This window comes from Tasmannia lanceolata, unplaced genomic scaffold (assembly GCF_043159265.1).
Source record: "Tasmannia lanceolata isolate RefF3 unplaced genomic scaffold, GAP_Taslan_0.1 ptg000020l, whole genome shotgun sequence".
Taxonomy (NCBI): domain Eukaryota; kingdom Viridiplantae; phylum Streptophyta; class Magnoliopsida; order Canellales; family Winteraceae; genus Tasmannia; species Tasmannia lanceolata.
This window is the reverse complement of record NW_027518697.1, coordinates 8,800,294-8,805,090: the sequence shown is the minus strand read 5'-3', so window position 1 is coordinate 8,805,090 and position 4,797 is coordinate 8,800,294. Positions and strand designations below refer to the sequence as shown.

Sequence of the window (4,797 nt, the reverse complement as noted above, 5' to 3'; positions counted from 1 at the left end):
AGTTCAATAAGTTCTCTTCTTTTTTAATTTCGTCACACAGTTATCATCTATCATCTGATCTTCACGTTGGAGAAAAATGTACTTATCAAGGGATTATGAGGGCTTGTTTTGATTACAAGAAAAAACATTTCTGATGGAAATGGTATGGATATGATTAATTTAGATGGATATTATCATAAATCATGTTGGGTTGTACGATTGCTGTTTTTTTATGACGGGGAATTGTATAGTTTATGTATTTACATTTCCTCTTCGATATTTATTTTAGTGTCTTCATTTTTTCTGTCTTTTTTTTTTTCAGTTTTTCATCATGCTGGGTTGAAGAAGTAGCTTGTCATCTCCACTATTTTGATGACTCTTGGGACTGCAGTTGTTAATTGGATTGGCCTCCCATCGGCCTTCAAAATCTTCAATTTTGGAGTAGAGGAGGATGTGAAGAACTGGTATAACTTATAGTTAATTCTGTTTTTGCAAATGTGGGGCATTGATATCTATTGTTACATCTAATCTATGAGTTGGATTTGTTAGGAGTGTTGCCACTGGTTTATGGGCTGGTTATTGGGTTTATAACTGAATATTACACGAGCAATGCATACAGGTAACCATCTAAATGTTTGTCTGGCATATTTCTTCATGGTACTTTCTGTTCCAAGAATACTTTCCATTTTCCCTTTTTGGCAGCCTCGTGCAAGATGTTGATGATTCTTGTGGGGCTGGAGCTGCTACTTGCTTTGGGATACAGATCTGTCATTATTTATATAGGTGCAATGATGAGACTTTAGAAACTCGGTTTTATTGATTGTCAAGCTTCAACATAGGAATCTTGTTACATGTGGGAAGAGAGGATGTTGTGTAAAATAAAGGGTTATGCAGAATCTTTTTATTTATTTATGAAATTAGACGTTTCTAAGAGACTTGTAAGGAATCATATGTTTGTGTTAATCACCATAATCTGAGTGGTTAAAATTGCGGGTTCTACTGTTATAGTATTTGCTTATGTCAACTACTATGGGCAGCCTTTTGAGCTTACTCAAGCACTATATGCTTGAGAAAGAAAGGCCACAATGAGCATTGGATTCCAGGTAGATCGAAGTCGGTTTAGGATTTTTATTCACGCAAGACAGAAAGAAATCAATTAAGATGGTGTTTTGTTTCGTTCTTCAACATAGCTTTATATTTCGTCTGGCTTTGTTGGTTGGAATTTGGATGATGCTATGATCTTTTCTAGGTTGTTTTTTAAGTTGGGATGTTTTCCATGAAAAACGATGTTGCAGTTACCCAAGTTTGTTAGAAAGAGATTTCTGACTTAATGGTCAGAATTAGATGTTCTCCATTCAAATTCTTTTGGGAGGATTAGTATTTGAATGACAATTTAATTACGGGCAGTGATAAATTGACTCCCAAATATCTTAAACCGACCCCTCTCATTGGTCTCTCTCTCTTCTCTCTCTAACCCAGAGGCGAGAGAAAGACACATGGGAGTCGATTTAAGATATATGAGGGTCGATTTGTCACTCCCCTTTAATTAATGAATGATAAATACTAAATTGTGTCGTTAAAAGATATATGGGGGTCGATTTATCACTCCCCTTTAATTAATTGAATGATAAATACTAAATTGTGTCGTTAAATACCTTAGCCACACGTGCATTGCACGTGCACTTTTACTAGTATATATATAAAAGCATGTGTGTATGTAGGAAAGAAAAGGCAAGGATCTTTTAATAATAGTAAGTGGACTCTATGGTAACTTGCTATATTTCTTTTTGGAATTCACGCCGAGCTTTGGGAAGGCAATTCATACGTAATAGCATGAGTCTGAAAAGAAAAAGTAATCATTAGCTCATGCATGGTTGATGCAAAAGTTAGAAAGTTTACTAATTATGCATGTGTGACTATGGAAACCAAGATGGGGTTTATAGTATTAATTTTTTCACTTTATATAAAGAGCTAGTGGACGAATCTTAAAAGGCATAGAAGCTGCTGGAATTTTGTGGGAGCAATTTACCCTAAGCAGATTTCATCCATAGCTTCTTGTGTCTCTTCTTATTCTTAAACTACGATTTGACAGTAGTTTTACACTCTATAAAGCTCTACTAAAAGACAACGAATTCCCTTTCTAAATAACTGATTTAGATCATTAAATTGAAGATAACAATTGTTGTTCTCATTCCCTTGTGCGAAAGGATCCCATCAGATCAACTTGCGGCGTTCGCGGTGATTAGATTGCACGCGGCGATTCGAGGAGTAAATCAAGCAAACACTCAATTCTGCGATCACAAATAAGGTATTCGATATTATCTTTGTATTTCTTTTATCATCTAGTCCCTAGGGATCATGGATAAAAGGCAAAATCTTCAGAAAATTTTTGTTCTACGCGATTTCCTTTTCCACTGCGCGTAGAGATTTTGCCCGAGGGTTACGAACCTTTCTAACATATTTGTCCATCAGTTTGGTAATGATATGGAAATGTAGACAAGTGCCCATGAGTCGCCATTGAGTACGCTAAAAGTGACATAGAAATCACACATAACGGTAAGATGTAATTGATCTTGGTACTCAATGCAAGCGAACAACCACTCGATCATGGTACTCAATGCAAGCGAACAACCACTCGAAAAATAGACTAACTATGTGAGATACATCAGTAGAGTTCTTGCATGGAACAAAATGGGTCATCTTAGAAAAGCAATCAACAATAACAATGGAAACAACAACTTACATGAAAAATATAGAGATGAAGAAAGTGTTTTCAACTTAACGCGTCTTTTTGTGGTTTTACCGTAAAAGGGGAACTTTCCGTGGTAAACATTAGGGCTGCAACAGGGTCGGGTTGGGTCGGGTTTTTCAAAACCCTAGCCCAACCCTGGATCCCATTATCTCGGCCTTGACCTGCCCTGACCCTGAGTCAGGGCCGAAGAACCTCAACCCATGGCCCGCCCTACAGGGCTCAGTGTTGGCCCTGGCCGGCCCTGATTGGCCTTGATTGGGCAGGGCCGGGCCAGCCCTAATTGACCCTAGTGCAAATACCTGTTAACTTGTTAAGAGTGCCAAAAATAAAGCAACCACTTATCAGATAGAACAAAATGATCAATAAACAAAGAAAGGGAACAAAATAAGACAATATGAATTCAACAACATGACAGGCAACAGAGACAATGAATAATAATAATCTAAAGAAACATCAATACAAGATAATAGAAAACATTAGCAAAAGAAACATGCATAGATGGTTCAATTTTATAATAGAAAACTTAGGGTCGGGTCAGGGTACCGAGGCATTAACCCAGAACCCGACCCGACCTGAGTCAGGGTCTAAAAAAATGAACCCTGACCCGCCCTCAAGGTTGGAAAATCCAGCCCTGACCCTGTTCGGGCTCAGGGCGGGTCAGGGCTGACAGGGCCAAACTTGCACCCCTAGTAAACATGTTTTCACCGCTAACAATATCGACATCAAATTCTAAGACCTAAAAGGCATTAGTCAATGAAGGTGGATTAAAATTTCAGCCATCAAATAATTCTTTAGAAACTTTAAAGTTCTGAAAGACTTTAGCAATATGCAATTTCACAGTGGTTTGTGATGCAGAAGCATCCCCTGAGAAAAGGTTACATCGGTCTAGAAAGCTCATTAGTGTAAGGATTTCCTCTTTTTCCCGTTACTTAGGGGTAGTTTAGACATTTTATCTGTGTCTTTTTCATTTTGGTCAGTTCCACTCGGTAAAGATAGCTTAGTCATTTAGAAGATTTAAGTGGACTTAATTGTCATTTCCATTGGTAGGGATAGTTGTGTCTTTTTCTTATAATGGGCTACTTCGTAAAGCACCACATTTCCTTCATTGGGGAGCCTTTGATGAATATGATTTGAAACTTAGGGTTGCAAACCCTTTTTATTGAATTCCAAGGAGCTTTTGCAAGAAGTCTCTTATTGTAATTTTTGTTTTGGGAAGAAGGGATTTCCAAGCTTTTCTTTGAAGCTTTCCCATCCTCTCCACATTCGTTACCTTGCTGAATACAAGGCTTTCATCCAATTTTCTGCTCTTGCATCCCATTGCAATACTTGCTTAAAGGCAGGGCTTATCAAGAAGAGCTCAGAGAAGGTAGATTTGTTGAAATTCTATTCACGTGCTAACTGAAGTGGAAAATGGCATTTTTCTATGAAGAGTGCTCAAAATCCCATTCTTATTAAATCGGTAATCCTTCTTACAATAGTCATCTGGAAAGAGTTGCTTTACTTCAAACGTTATTTGCAAAGTGCCATTAGATCAGCTTTCCTAAGCTCTGAGATATCAGTCTCTGATTTCTATAAAAAAAACATTGATCCAAGCTCTTAAAGGAGTTCTCTGATAATAAATTCCAATGACCGGAGCTGCCGTTTTGATAGCTAATGAAAAGAGAATTAATAGAAATGTATTCTCAGTAGAGAATTAATAGAAATTGTTAAATTTGAGATTTCTACTAATTTCGGATTGGTTTCATTAGCAATGAAGAGTGCTTTTTATAAAGCATTTACAGAGATAACGATAAGGATAAGATTAATGAAAGATAATCCTAATCTACTCTAACAACCTACACCGTTCAAATCTTATCTTCTCTAACATGCCCTCTCAAACGTATGTGGATTGGAAATCGACATACGTTTGATTACAATAAAATTCCCCGATACAATAGAATTTCCCAAATTACAAGGGTAATCAAAATTCAATGTACACTGCCAAAAGTGGATGACGAAGATTCCTTGATGATGATGACACATGTTTGCCGAAGAAGGTACCTTACGTGGAAAACTAAAAGAACACT

The 4,797-nt window shown here is 37.2% G+C and overlaps 1 long non-coding RNA gene across 1 annotated transcript; it reads left to right on the top strand.

Moving 5' to 3' along the window:
• The first annotated feature begins 319 nt into the window (after positions 1-319).
• On the top strand, positions 320-825 carry LOC143854197 (uncharacterized). Its single transcript, XR_013237454.1, has 3 exons — positions 320-443; positions 529-598; positions 682-825. It is a non-coding gene; the product is annotated as an uncharacterized LOC143854197 (long non-coding RNA).
• Positions 826-4,797: the final 3,972 nt, after the last annotated feature.